Here is a 15,648-nt window from a genome sequence, read left to right as displayed (position 1 = left end):
GAGAAAGTGAGACAGCACTCTCAGGGGGAAGGGGGGATGGCCACAATCCCTCCTGTCCCACTCTTCTCTCTGGACTTTGGGCGCACACACATGCACACACCTGGCACGGTTTTCAGGCCACTGGGTCCAGGACTCAAACCATACAGCCAGCCAGGTGAAACCCAGCTGCCTTAACCACTACACCACCTGGCTGGCCCCAAAGTTTCACTTTTTTTTACCCCTATAAATTGTTATTTTCCTTATCATCCTTATTTCCACTTCAGATAAGAGTCTGTGGAAGGTCAGACTTAAGACCACTCAGGGGTTATTCCCATCCTTTCAGTGGCCTGAGTCATGGGGGCTGCAGACCAGTCTTCAGTAGGGAGCTACAGGGCGGGTGCGGAGGGCACCTGAGCACTGCAGTCCTCAGGAGGGAGCTACCGGGTGGGCACGAGGGCACCTGAGCACTGCGGTCCTCAGGAGGGAGCTGCCGGGTGGGCACGAGGGCACCTGAGCACTGCGGTCCTCTGTAGGGAGCTGCTGGGTAGGCGCAGAGGGCACCTGAGCACTACGGTCCTCAGTAGGGAGCTGCCGGGTGGGCACGAGGGCACCCATACACCTGCAGACCAGTCTGCAGCCTCAGGCTGAGCAGCTGTAAACTCAGGAACTGGAGCCATTCATTCACCCTGACATTCCTCCTTGGCCACAGCCTTTTCTGCTGTGGCCTGCTCCTCCTTTTCGATCTCTTCAGGATCTCTGTAGAAGTAGAGATCAGGCCTGACCTCCCACGGGTGTTCACGGGAGATGGTGCCATGCATGTGCAGCACTTCCCTGGCCAGCATCCACCATGTCAGACCCACTGAGGGAGCTCCCTCGTTGCGTGGAAGGGCAATGTCCACACAGCACAGAGGAGAATCTGCATGACACAGGGCAATGGTAGGTGGGTTAACCTAAGACGCCTCTGTGAGAGGCTGGGGGTCGGCCCTGGGATCGGTCACCACCAGAAGACCTGGTTAGTGAAGGCTCCAGGAGCGAAGCGACGGCAATAGGAGTGGCTCTGGTGGCAGCAGCACAGCCCTCCGTCCAGTGTTCCAAAGTTGCACTTTTAGTAATACTCTCTATGCAAGACAGTTTCACAGGTTCAAAGACAAAGTAATGATGTTTAATTACTGTATTGTTTATATCAGTAAGAGAGAAAACATTAATTTCCAACAAGGGAATAAGCGAATTATTATCTCTGAACCATAAAACTCAATACTGGGACCAGCAGGTGGCGTGGTGGCTGACAGCACTGGACTTCCACATGGCCAACCGTGGTTCGAGTCCTGGACCTGACGGCTTGCTTTCTCACTTTCCCTCTCCTTTCTCTCTTGCTCTGTCCCTCTCAGGTCAAATTAAAGTCAATAAATAAAGTCAAATAAAATAATTCTTTAAAAAAAAAAAAAGTAGGGTCTGGAAGGTGGCACGCTGGTTAGAGGTGCTGGACTCCCACATGGCTGACCACAGTTCGAGTCTTTGACCTGGTGGCTTGCTTTCTCACTTTCCCTTTCTCTTTCTGGTCAAATTAAAGTAAATAAAATTAAATAAAATAATCCTTTAATTAAAAAGAAAAGTGTAATACTTCTAAAAGTCAGCCCAGCGCAGCAGCGAGTGTGGGGAGACACTGCCCCTCAGCAGGCTAGGACAACACAGGCGTCCCGCCTAAAGCTGGGCCTGCCCGTGCACGCCCAGAGAGCCTGCAGCTGGAGGGCAGCAAACGTGGGGCCATGTGTCAGAATAGGGCAACCCTGTCTAAAAAGAGCCAGGTGTGTGTGCCTGCGGTTTCAGCTGGGAAGCTGCGGCAGGAGCAAGTGACAGAGTGAGACCCTGTCCTGCAGAAAATCTACTAGCTACAGCATCTGACAATCCGAGACACTTACGATATACAGTAAAGTGGAAGAGAAAGCGAGTACCAGAAGAACGTGGGTAATCCGACCTCGTTCGTATACAGAAGGATATACACATGCACGTCTGAGCACACACAGAAATGACCTGGGTAACAGAGGACTTCTTTCTCTCTCTCAGTTTGCTAAGAAACAGTGCTCTCACCAGTGACGGGAAAACGAGAAGGCAACCCCCCTCAGGGATGGTCACGCCACGATCCCTTCTCCTCCGTTTCTCCCTCTTGTGGGGATTTTGGGCACACAGGCACATGTGCCCAGCATGTCTTTCAAGCCACCAGTCAGAGACTAAAGGGACTCAAACTGGACAGTCAACCAGGTGGGATCCAGCCACCGTAACCACCACACCACCAGTGGCCCTTTAGAACGTGCTATTTGTTTCTTCTTCTTCTTTTTTTTTTTTTTTTTAAAGAGTGATTTTTGTTATAGCATACATGTACTTGCCAGAGAGAGACAGAGAGACAGAGAGTGAGAAATCACCCCCCGAGGCGGGGGTGTCTATACGGCAATCCCTTCTCCTCCACTCTCCTCTTGGAATTTTGGGCACACATGCACACATGCCCAGCATGAGTTTCAAGCTGCCGGGCACGGGACTCAAACTTCAGTCAACCACATAGGAGGTCCAGTGACATAACCATCGCACTGTCTGCTGGTCCCAGTAAAACATGCTATTTCTGAAAGGCCAGAGGGAGCCACATCTTCCCATGCTTATACTTCCCTTTCTTTTTTCTTTCCCATCTTCTTTTAACAATGAGCATGTATTATTTCTAGTTTTTAAAAAAAAAAAGTCTCACTGTATACTGAAGTTTTAAACAGTGTAACCTCCATAACCGTTCTACACTAACCTATACAGTAACAGGCTAAACCCAGAGGCTGACTGCTAATGCTAATACCTCTGAGTAGAATATTTAAACACAAAACAAAATACAAGTTAAAGAAAGCACAGAAAAAAAGAAAAGAAAAGAAAAAGAAAAAAGAAAACAAAATTGGGACCAGCAGTTAGCATAATGGCTGTGTCACTGGACTCCCACGTAGTTGACCTCGGTTCGCATCCCAGACCCAGTGACTCATGCCAGGCGTGTGTGTGTTCGTGCCCAAGATCCCGAGAGGAGAACGGAGGAGAAGGGACTGCCGTGTGGTCACCCCCCCTGGGGGGAGATTTCTCACTTTCTGTCTCTCTGTATCTCTCTGTCTGTCTGGCGAGCGCACACGCCCTATAGCAAACACCTCTCCAAAAAGAAAGCAAGCAAGCAAGCAAGCACAGATGCCTCACTCCCACCCTCAGCAGGTGACTGGAATGCGTGAAGTCTGCCACCACCATGCACCTGGTTGTACAACCTGAATGTGACTCTCCAGCTGCCGGGAGAGCGAAAGCCATGCTGGAAGGGGGTGGCTGAGGAGGCCTGACGGCAGCGCACTGCTCATGGCAGAGTGTCCTCACTCTCCCAGCCGGGAGGCCGCAGTCTGAACAGTGGCCAGCCACCACTCCACCCTCTGTAATGGAAGGGTGAGAACTCAGTAACCACCACGCTAACTGCAGTACTGAATCACTTTTATCAGGCGGTGCAAGATCTCAGAGTTCTCACCATGACAAATATCTCGGAAGGTGGGATCTGGAAGTAAACACAGGTTGTTGATCACAGCTGCTCTGTACTTATATCAGCAGCGCCATGAGCTCGAGACGAGTTCTAAGCTGGCGGCCGCCCCCGTGACTCACTGAGTCCTTTCAGTCAGCCAGCCTCCATTATATACCACATCACATGCTACGTCACGACCAGTTCAACAAATCCTACCAGAGACGTTCCGCTGAGCAGACACAGTGGGCAGACATGCTTTTCACACCCCTTATCCACAGATCTGAACTACAAAGTCTCTGCAAATTTTAAAATGCTATAACTAACGTGGTGGCCAATGCAGGCCTGAACAGATGGAGAAATGTCGCCATGGGAGACAAAAGAATTAGGGAGCATTCCCCAAAATTTGCTTGAGAAGTTAGGTAACGTTTAGTATGCGCATCATATCACCTTCCTAAAGACCAGAAGAACTCTGAATTCTGACCAAAACATCTTGGGTACACACTCACATCACTGGGTACGAGGCACCATCCTTATCACTGCTGGTAAACTCCACCAAATGTGGTCATTTAAGCTAGGTGGCAGGCACACTGGTATTAATTATATAATTATCTTTTTGCATATCTGAAACATTTAATTTTTAAAAAGTTAAAGTGAAAAATTGTGGGTACCTAATAAGTATTTATGTTTGTATGTATGTGTATGTGGTGTATATGTATGTGTACGTATATGTGTGTGTGTGTGTGTGTGTGTGTGTGTGTGTGTGTGTGTGTAAATAAATAAATAAATAAATAAATAGGGGCCGGCAGATGACATGGTGGGTTGAGGCACTGGATTCCCACATGGCCGACCACAGTTCAAATCTGGACCTGGCACCTGGCTTTCTCACTTTCCCCTTCTCTCTCTCTGGTCAAGTTGAAAATAATAATAAATAAAATAAAATAAATAATTATTAAAAATAAATAAATGTACATATGCATTTAGGAAACAGCAAGCTTGAAAATGGTTATATCGGGTCAGCAGGTGGTGTGGTGGCTGAGGGGTTGGACTCCCACACTGCCACCTACAGTTCAAGTCCTAGACCTGGCAGCTTGCTTTCTCACTCCCCTCCCCCCTCCCACCCCCATTTCTCTCAGGTGACTGCATAAACCCTGTAGCAAACTAAAAAATAATAATGATAAAATTAAATAAATCTTAAAAATTTGTTGAAGAAAGTGGTTAAGGGTTTTTAAAATAGTCGTATCTTTTGATATAGTTAACTCCATGAATAGAAAAAATCTATCTAATCCAAAATATAGAGAAAATTTTAAGAATTATAACACTCCAGATTTAATATTCACCTTATTGGAAAATGTTCTAAATGAAATTTTTATGACTGAACATACAACATACAAAAAAATGTCACAAGCAATGTCTGACATGAAAAACTGTTTATAATAAAGAACTTACATTTAATATATGGCACATGCTCAACTTGGAAAGACACCTCTCTGTAGAAGCATAACAAAAAGACTATAAATCAGTTTATATTCTTAACAGTTGTTCAAAATTTTCCAAATACGCTGTATGTTGCTTATTAGAAAAGAAAAATGTTTAAAGGACTTACACAGAAACAAAAGGAAAAGACAAGTGTAATCCCATAGTGAGCATTTACTCCTTTCGTACCTAGTCTCAGAGTCATTCCCAACACGGCACTTCCAGAGGCCACTGCCCACTGGAGTTGGCACATGTCAAACCTATCTGCTGTCCCTTAAAGGCAACAAAGATTTTTCATTATTTGCAATAACACAAACATCAAATAACTAATATTATTTCACAACCGAGTGGCTGAACTGGAAACCGTGAGGAAGGCAGCCAGATGTCCGAGCACACCCTCTGCATTCCACGCACGGGTAAGCATTACAGAAGCGTCCGTCTCCCCGAGACAACGGTAACATGGCACAGGGCCAGGCATCACAGGCAAGCTGGGACTTGAGAAGACCTTGGAAAAGGGAGTCACAGAGCCATTAAAAATCCTCACTTTTTCTCTCTGACCTGGAAGACTTCGCTTCCCTCCTCTTTTAGCATGCTTCTCCGAATAAACTGTACCATTGCATTCTTTAAACTCATAATTCATTACATGTGTATACACAATTAGAAATTACAGACACTTAAATTCTGCTGATTTGGCCCAGAACACTATGAAATCATAAATTTAAGAGTATCCAAAGAGATTCAAGCAGAATTCAGTGGGTCCTAGAACACTAACAGGCGTTTCAAAGTTTCCAGAATTAAAAGACTTTCTTTACAGAGTCTACATAGGTGAACCTTTACAAGAGAAATAAGTTACCTTGTCCCTCCTCCCGTGTTTTGGCCACAGGATGCATATGCTCACCAGTTAGACAGAGAGCAACACCAACAGGGTATGATCACACCGCAGGCCCTTCTCCTTTCTCCATCCTGTCAAGGGTTAGGGTGCACACACACATGCACCCAACTTGTTCCTCAAGCCCGTTGGGGCTGGGGTTCAACCCAGGGTTGGCCACGTGGGATCCAGCTCCCTTCACCACAAGTTCATGGGGCCGATCCCACATTGTACTTTCATTTTTAAAATATTTATTTATTGTTATTTTTAATTTGCTATAGGACACGTGCACTCAAGAGAGAAAATGAGAAAGCAAGTGACCAGGTTCAGGACTCAAACCACAGCTGGCCAGGCGGAATCCAGCATCTTAACCACCATGCCACCTGCTGGTCCCAAACCTGCACATTTTTTAAAAGTCCTTTTACATCAACATGTAAAATATTTAATATAGCATCTAGCTCAGAATGAACACTCATCAATAGTAATAGTATTTCCCTCTATTTTAAGATATACTTTTTCTATATTTTCAAGTTTCGGAAATAGGGAATTAATAAATATGTATAACTTAGTGTTTTCTCTTCAAAAGAATGAATTATTAAGCTGACAGCACATTCCACAAAAGAGAAGCAGCAGCTCAGAAGTGAGGAAGCACTGTATTATGTATGTGAGAAAATTTTGCTAGAATACTTCATTTAACCCTTTCAGCAAAACTCTCCAGGAGAAAGATTTCATTTTCCAATTTATAAAGGAGGAAACTAAGATTCAGAAAGGCCCAGGAGATGGCCTGAGCCCACACAGCTGACTGTAAGGCGGACCCTGCCCACTGCAGAGCACTACATGCACCTGCCAGTTTGCCCTCAGCGGGGTGCATGTACCAATTTTGTTTTTAATGAGGCACAGAGGTTACAATTGATTTGTCCAAAATCACAACCTTCCTTTTTATCTCCATGTTCTGCACAGTGCCTCCCTGTCTCTCCATCTCTTTCTTTTTTTTTTTTTTTTTTAGTGGTTTTAGGTGTATTCGATCATCACCTATTTGATGTCATTTATTCATGTCACTTTCTCATGATGATGTCAGGGCTCACTGATTTGGGCCTTTCATTTTTTTAGTACCATGTTCACACCTGAACAGCTTAACTATATACAAAGTATTTGCCCAAACTAATTTTTTTTCTTTTTTTTTTTTGGAGAGGTTTTAGCCATAGGGCGTGTGCACTCGCCAGACAGACAGAGAGAGAGAGAGAGACAGAAAGTGAGAAATCACCCCCCAGGGGGATGGCCATGCCACAATCCCTTCTTCTCCAATTCTCCTCTCGAGATCTTGGGCACGCACGCACACGCACCCAGCATGAGTTTAAGCCACCTGGTCCAGGACGTGAACGCTAACTGCTGGTCTCTCTCCATCTCTTTCTTGAGCTCCAGACCTGAATTTCCAACTATCAAGGAAGTACACTTAGTTATTCCAGAGTTATTTTGTCTAGCATAGCACACACTAGCCACCCAATGCTGCTGAGCACTATGAAATACAGTCAGGCTAAGGAAATGACTCCGCTTTATTTAAATAGAATTAAAAGTTAAACATAAAAACGGGTACTCAGGCTCAGCCATCGGGGTGCACAGGTAGTGCTTGAAAAGCTGGAAGTCACATGGGCGACCCAAGTTCAGTTCCCGGGCCAACCTGAACACTCTGGGCATAGCGGCTCAGCACCTGTAGTCCCGGCTAACTGAAGACTGCAGCAGGGGGATAATGACACAACGTTTCGACTCTACGTGTTATAGTTTATAGATCTAAAAGTAAATATTTCTGATAAAAATCAGCATTTCAATTAAGATGCGCTATTAACAAAAAAGTCCTGATACAAAAAAATAAATAAACGTAGGCCCAGCCGCAGTGGCCCAGGCTGCTACGACAGGATGCTTCACGGGCTGGGACCACAGGGAGGTTCGGTGCTGGCCAGCAGAACGTCTACTGAGTGTGGAAATGCTCTACGCAGGGGATGATGAGATGGTAGTTGGTGGTGGCGGTGACAGTTTCTAGAGAATCCCTTCCACAACAGGATTCCACAACAGTTCTTAAGAGACAAGGGAGTAACACCTGTTATTCTGACCTTCCGCTGGGGGAGAGAAAGCACATCATGAAAAGCTGCAGACCGGCGCTGTTGGACAGGACGCGGCGGCAGGACTGTCCTCCACACTGTTCAACAGGGCACGAGTTCTAGCTTGCTGTCGCACACGGTCTTATTATTTCCTGCTCAAATCTCTGAGTGTTCTGATTTAAGATATCGTAACACCTTAGGTTAAATATGCAGGATATAAGAGTCTATAATTCCACGGCTAGTCCTGTGGCCTAGTCGTTAAAGGAGTCAGATCCCACATGGCCAGCTATGTGATCTCAATCTCACCCCATCAGCTTGAAAAACATGTCAGGCACACACAAATCCTGACAGGATGGAGAAAAGGAGAAGAGGGGATTGCAGTGTGGTCACACCCCACAGGAAGATGCCTTTTCCTCTCCCCCTCTCTGGCAAACACAAGCACCCTCTAGCAATAAAAAATTAACAAAAATAAAAATACATTAAAAATAACTAGTCTAATTCTGTAATTGTGTCACTAGTACAGTGAAGAAACTCTTTGTATTAGTTTAGATTTACGTTTAAACAGCATGTGTGGCTCGCAGCTCCTGTATTAGAACACACTACTCCTAGCCTAGCTGCTTCATCTGAAAGCCTGGCGTTCCTCTCCACCAACTACCCTTTCCTACAAATGCATACATGCGTGTATACACACACACAATGAATTACCAAGTCCTGAGTTTTTCGGTGTGTGTTTTGTTTTTTGAGAAGTTTTTGCTATAGGGCGCATGAGCTCGCCAGAGAGACAGAGAGCGAGAAATCACCCCCCAGGGGGATGGCCAAACGAAATCCCTTCTCCTCCATTCTCCTCTCGGGATCTTGGGCACGCACGCACACGCACCCAGTGTGAGTTTAAGCCAGCACGTCTGGAACTCAAACCACGGTGTTCTTCACAGCTTTTAATTCTACATGCTGCTCTGTCCCCACTGTCATACTTTAGTTTTGAGGTCCCAGTGGGAATAAGGCCATAGCTGGCCTCCTCACTTAGCCGCCCCCTATGCATCCTGTAAAATTCAAGGAGAAAGTATTATTTCCTTTACTCAAAAGTCTCCAAAGTGTTGCCACTGTCCCAAGGCAAAAGTTGATTTTAACACAGTTTGCAAAGCCCGTTAGAATCCAAACCCGTTCTCCAGTGTCTTTCACTGCTCCGTCCCACCTCCCAGTTCTTGCCCAAGTCACTAGAACCACACTCCACTGTAATTGCCTGCTCACTGTGTGGGAGGGCACAGACGGGGCCCCGGCAACACAGGGCCAGGATGGAGCACAGCTCACAGGGACAACACCAAGTGAAACACACGTTCCGCAACTAGTTCTTGAATGAGGAAAAAGAAAATATAAGAATGCTCTTAAACTATAAAAGTTAAAATTTTGTAAAGCAGATATTTAAACAAATTTTAATAAGAATTCATTAAGCATCAACTCCTAATTTGAACTTTCAAAGGAAATTCTGATTTATGATTTAAAATTTACACATATGTACTTGCTATATAGAAATAATATATTTAGGTGGCATGGTGGTTAAAGGCACTGGACTCGGATATGGCAGACCGTGGTTCAAGTCCTGAACCTGATGGCTTGCTTTCTCACTTTCCCTCTCTTTCTGTCTAATCAAACTGGAAAATAATAATACATAAAGTCAAATACAATTTTTAAAAAAGAAATACTACATTTAAGTGGTCAGTAGATGGCATGATGGTTAAGACACTGGACTGTCACATGGCTGACCGCAATTCAAGTCCCAGACCTGGTGTCTCTCCTTCTCTCTCTCTCCCTTCCTCCTCTCTGGTGAGCACATGTGACCTACGGCAAATTAAATGATAAATAAAATTATTTTTTTTAAAAAGAAGTATATTTATACTTTACCATACTTCTAAGTTTAAGCCTAAATTTATGCTCATTTTCAATTAGCTTATTTTTTTATTATTATTTTTGTTTGTTTTCAGAGAGTTTTATTTTTGTTTTTTTTTTTGTTGTTGTTGTTTTTTGTTTTTTGCTATTGGACATGTGTGCTTACGGAGAGACAGAGAGAGAGAAATAAAAAGCAAGAAATCATCCCAGGAGGGATGGCCACACTGCAATACCTTCTCCATTCTCCTCTTGGGATTTTGGAAATACTTGCACAAATGCCTGGTGTGAGTTTCTTGCTTCTTTCTTTTTTAGAGAGGTTTTTGCTATAGGGTGCATGCACTCACCAGAGAGACAGAGACAGAGAGACAGAAGGTGAGCATTCACCCCGCAGGGGGGATGGCTATGCTGCAACCTCTTCTCTTTCGTTTTCCCCTGGGGATTTTGGGCTTGCACACACATGCACCCAGCATGAGTTTTAAACCACCAGGTCCAGGACCTGAATCATGGCCAACTACATGGAAGTAAAGCAATGTAACCATTACGCCATCTGCTAGTCCCTAAATTAACGTATTTTTATTAACCACAAGGAAACCAGATTCAATCCCACACTGCCAAGTGCAGTTTGGATCCCAGCCCTGGCAGTTTGAAAAGCACACCAGGCACATGTGCAAGCACGCCCAAAATCCCAAAAGGAGGGAGAAAGGGAGAAGGGACTGTGGCATGGCTACATCCCATAGGGGGTGCTTTCCCTCTGTTTCTCTCTCTTTGGGGAGTGCACATGCTCTCTGGTAATAACGAATATTTTAAAGAAAGGAAAAAGAAACCAATAGGGGGCCGGCCCAGCAGTACAAAGGTTAAGAGCTGCACAGAGGCGGCCAGATCGCACAGGGCTGACCACAGCTGGAGTTCCGGCCCTTGTGTTTTGAAAAACGCACAGGGGCACATATCCAGAATCCTAATGGATAGAAAACTGAAGGAAAACGGATTATAATGACCACTGGGGGCGGGGAATGCCTCCTCTCTTCAGCCATTCTTCTCCCTGCCCATATCACCTCTTCCCTCCTGCCCCGCGTCAGCGCATAGGCCCAGGCCCAGGCCCAGGCCCAGGCCCGGCATTAAGAAATAGTAAAAATAAAGACACACAGGATGGAAAAATACACTGTGATGCAATTTCATTCCATTATCAAGAAATTCCTCTGAAAGTTGTCAACTTCCTTGGGAAATGTTCGCACTTCCTCTGCATTACCTGGGAAAATCGGCTTCCCAATAGAGACACCTCTTCCCAGGTAGTTCTCTCAAGTGGAATCTGAAGAGACGAGGCTGGGACCCTTCCCTTCTCCCAGGGTGTAGATCCTGAAGGCCTGCGTAAACCTCAGATTCCCGGCCAGTGAGCGCCACTGTCCTCTACCTCGCTTCTTCACTGCAGCTAGTGACCACCACTGCCCACGCGCTCAGTGATGCCGCAGCTGCCACTCCCACCTCCCTCCTGCGCACCCCAGGACACACAGGAAGAGTCATCTGACACCAGCTCCTCAATCTCATCACCCCCAACACGCAACTCTCTATCTTCTAGGGATGGCCACTCAGCCAGCTGTGAATTCACTTAATTGTACTACGATCTACTCATTCATTAGCTATTTAATAAGTACCTACTATTCACTCAGTGGAGAAGGCAGGACAGACAGGGCTTGGATTCATGAAATGTAAGACACTTTGTTTCTTCATATTCTCCACAGAGGTAGCACGACAGATCTGGCTGGAGTCTAGGTACATTACCCTGGGCGTTCCCTTTATCACTCACGCGGCCGGGTCAGTTCTGAAAGCACAGTTACTTCCGATGTGCCTTTGTGAAGCCATGCTGCACCCTGTTGATCACTGTCTCCTCTGAGACGGTTCAATACTAAATTAAAGGACAGAATACTTCTTACCTAACTGCAACTTCACACTACGTGAATGCCGTATAGTTGCTGTTTCACTAGTTGGTAAAACAAAAAACTAGACACAGTGATTGCCTTCAGGAAGAACTGAACAGGACAGGAGACTTTTCCTTGCGCAGTCTTCTATACTTTCCAATTTGGTATGTTATGTATGTTTAAAAAGCACGTAAGATCAGGGGACCAGCAGATGGTGCGGTGGTCAAGGGCGCTGGACTCCCACATGGCTACCGTTTGAGTCCTGGACCTGGCAGCTTGCTTTCTCACTTTCCCTCTCTTCCTCCCCCGCCCCCTTTCTCTCTGTCCCTCTCTGGTCAAATTAAAATAAATAAAGTTAAATAAAATAATTCTTTAAAAAAAACCACATGTAAGATTAGCAACAAAAATTCATATACCTCTTAGTACAGGTACGCACTCCCAGACTATGTGACTTATTTTTCTTTAAAGAATGATCCTTATTAACTTTATTTATTTTATTTAATTATTGTAATTTGACCAGAGAGGGACAGAGAGAGAGAGAGAGAGAAAGTGAGAGCAGGCTGTCAGGTCTGGGACTCGAACCACGGTCAGCCATGTGGGAGTCCAGCACCCTTAACCACCATGCCACCTGCTGGCCTCTGTCAATTTGATCTTGAAAAACAATAATAAATCTTTGGACTGGCAGGTGGCGTGGTGGTTAAGGGTGCTGGACTCCCCCATGGACAACGGTGGTTCAAGTCCTGGACCTGGCAACTTGCTTTCTCACTCTCTCTCTCTGCCCCTCTCTGGTCAAATTAAAATAAATAAAGTTAAATAGAATAATTCGTTTAATAATAATAATTTTCCTTCAAAAAATCAATCCAGGGAAGTAAAAAACTAGAAAATTCTATCTCACACTAAAAATTGAGTCATATCTGTTAACAGACATTATAAATGAAGAAAATTCTCTTTTACCCAACACTCTGACACATCTTTAAACAATGACACAGCTCATCATCCTCGAGGACTTCCTCTCCTTGCTTTTAGGACAGCACACTCCCCTGCCTTCCTCCTCGCTCGGCGCCTCTCGGCAGGCTTCTCTGCTGGGACTTCGTTTCCCAGCGTGGCTACGAGGTAATTTCCACCAAGCGGAGACTTCCGTCCACTCTGTCCCTGCTGTAGCCACCATGTCTCAAACGTGCCCAGCACCATCCTCACTAGATGACCACTGAGTAAATGCGTGAACAACTCAGTGCCACACGTCTGAGGTCTGTCTGGATCTGATCTCGCCATCTCGTACTTTTTTAAATACTACCTACAAACGAAATAGCCAAGTGTCTCCCTCTTCCTAGACATCTCCCTGGAACTTCTGGATCTCCCCAGACTTGCTCCACCACCTGCCATCTCCGTCTGTTACGGGTAACTTCATTCTTTGAGCTGCTCGGGCCAAAAACCGTAGCTACTCAGTTCTTCTGTTCTGTTCCCAGCTCACATCCAATCACTACAAACACTACAGGTCTAGCCTAGAAATATACCCCAATCCAACCACTTCCCACCACTTCCTCGGCCAGAGCTACCTGACCTGGAACGGTACAATAAAATAAAACCTCCTGGCTAGCAGCCTTGCACCCCTGCTCTAAGTCCCACGAGGCAGCCAGAGAGCTGCTTTCTTCTCCCCTCCTTTTTTTTAATTTGTCAGAGGGCATATGCATTAGTCAGAGAGAGACAGAGATCTGAAGTGAGAAAGTACCCCCATGCGGGGTGATCATGCCCACAATCCCTTCTCCTCCACTTCTCCTTTTGGGATTGGGGGCATGCAAGAATGTACCCCACTGAACCACACAGTCGTCCTTACAGGATCCAGACACCTCATCGACCATGCTCCAGGCTGGCCCCAAAGCAGTTCTTTTAGCACGGATGTCAGATCATGTCACTCCTCTGCTAAAATCTTTATACCGGCTCGCCACATCATTCAACACAAACGTCAAAGGCCTCACAAGGCATCTGCACCGCTATGCCCTCGCCACAGTCCCTATCCCCCCTAACTCCTCCTCCTGTCACCTGCTGACATCCAGTGCACTGCATTCACTCACTTGCCGATTCCTGTCAACTGCCTCCTTAATTAGGGGCAAAGCTCCATGAGGGTACAGATCCGCCTGCTTGGTTCACTGCTGTGTGCCCGTACAGAGCTCACCATGGGCCAGAGATGTTCGAAACACATGAAGCAGGTCGTTCAGCCATCCTAAGACACGAGGTGCTACTGCCATCATCCCCATTTTGCAGGTAAACACAGTAAGGCTCAGTCTAAGGTTAAGAAGTTAAGGCTAACAAGAATGGCTAAAATATCTGTTCTTATTTTTTAATTAAGATTAAGTCATTTGTCCTATGTCCTACGGTGGCGAAGCCAGGACCTGTACTCACTGGAGTCCGAGGTGCTGGAAGATCTAAGAGACATTAATGATAAATGATATTCCACAAGGCTGGACCCAGAACACAGTGGGCATGCCCTGTGTGGAGGAAGCCGCACCTCACATGGCCAGTTGCGGTCTGATTCCTGGCCCAGAAGGCGTGAAAAGCACGCTCAGCACGTGTGTGTGCATGTGTGCCCAAGGTCCCGATGAGATGAAAGAACGGAGGAAGAAAGACTGCAGTATGACCAGACCCCACTGAGGGGCACTTTGTCTCTGTCTCTCTCTGGCACGCATGCATGCACATGGCCTCTGACATTAAATGTGTGTGTGTATACATATACATACACACAGTCTACATAATCTTTATCTTAAGCTTATTTGATTACACTGTATCTCTCTGAAAAGTGATAGTCAATGTACTAATTGTTAGATTAACCAAAATACTTCATTCTCAGATGTTTCTTTTTTTTTTTTTTTGAGAGGTTTTTTCGCTATAGGGCGCGTGCGCTCGCCAGACAGACAGAGAGAGACATAGAGACAGAAAGCGAGAAATCACCCCCCAGGGGGGAGGGTCACGCCGCAATCCCTTCTCCTCCATTCTCCTCTCGGGATCTTGGGCACACATGCACACGCGCCCGGCGTGAGTTCTAAGCCACCGGGTCCGGGACACGAACCGCGGTCGACTACGTGGGAGTCCAGCGACATAGCCATTACGCTAACTGCTGGTCCCCTCAGATGTTTCTTCCTCAAAGTCTCTAACAGGTACAAAAGGCACATTTAGCAGCGCTCATACTTCTGAAAGCAGAAACACGGTGTAAGAGCACTGTCGCTATGAAAACCCCCACCTCTCAGTTTTCAATGCTGTTGCTGAATTAACAGAATGACAGTAATGCAGAGAAAAGAATACCTCAGTAGACTCAACGAGGGTGTCAGAAATGAATAGCAAGCGACGTTTCTTAAAAAACGCAATACAGGATTCTTTTCAGACACAAGAAATCCTAAACAGAAATAAGTTACTTCTACCTCAGACTTCCTCCCAAACTATATTTCGTTTCTATGAGAAGAATCACATCTCTCGGTTAGTCATACAAACATTTCAGGAGTACACACACAGAGGAAGTTTCACCTGATAGCTTTGCTCCAATTAATTAAATCAAAGCATAATTTCAAAAAATATAAGTATAATTACATTTATACTACCCTAGCCAAAACTAGGAATGTTCATTTTTTTCCTTCTAACTAATCGAAAATCAAAACTATTCTTTGTATCAACCCATAGTTCAATCTGAATACAGCTAATTCTTATATTTATAATTATTAATCAGACCACACACTTCTCATTTACTAGCTCTTATATCCAGTTTCCGCTAAGCCTCTGCGAGCACATATTTGTTAGACTGTAACAGCCAATGATAAAGACCACTAAGCAGGCACTTAAGGCATCTGCTCAAACTTAAATGTGTGTATCTCGCTCCGGGTTACAGGAAAGCACTTCCCTGGCTATTTTCCCAAGTGAACTGAGTCAGCC

General features: G+C 45.4%; 1 pseudogene; it reads right to left on the bottom strand.

Annotated features, from left to right (window-relative positions):
- Positions 1-287: 287 nt before the first annotated feature.
- Positions 288-13,976, bottom strand: LOC102478551 (40S ribosomal protein SA-like; annotated as a pseudogene).
- Positions 13,977-15,648: the final 1,672 nt, after the last annotated feature.

Source organism: Tupaia chinensis, unplaced genomic scaffold, assembly GCF_000334495.1.
Source record: "Tupaia chinensis unplaced genomic scaffold, TupChi_1.0 Scaffold141530_1, whole genome shotgun sequence".
Classification (NCBI taxonomy): domain Eukaryota; kingdom Metazoa; phylum Chordata; class Mammalia; order Scandentia; family Tupaiidae; genus Tupaia; species Tupaia belangeri.
The sequence above is the reverse complement of the archived record's forward strand: the minus strand, read 5'-3'. Positions and strand labels throughout refer to the sequence as shown.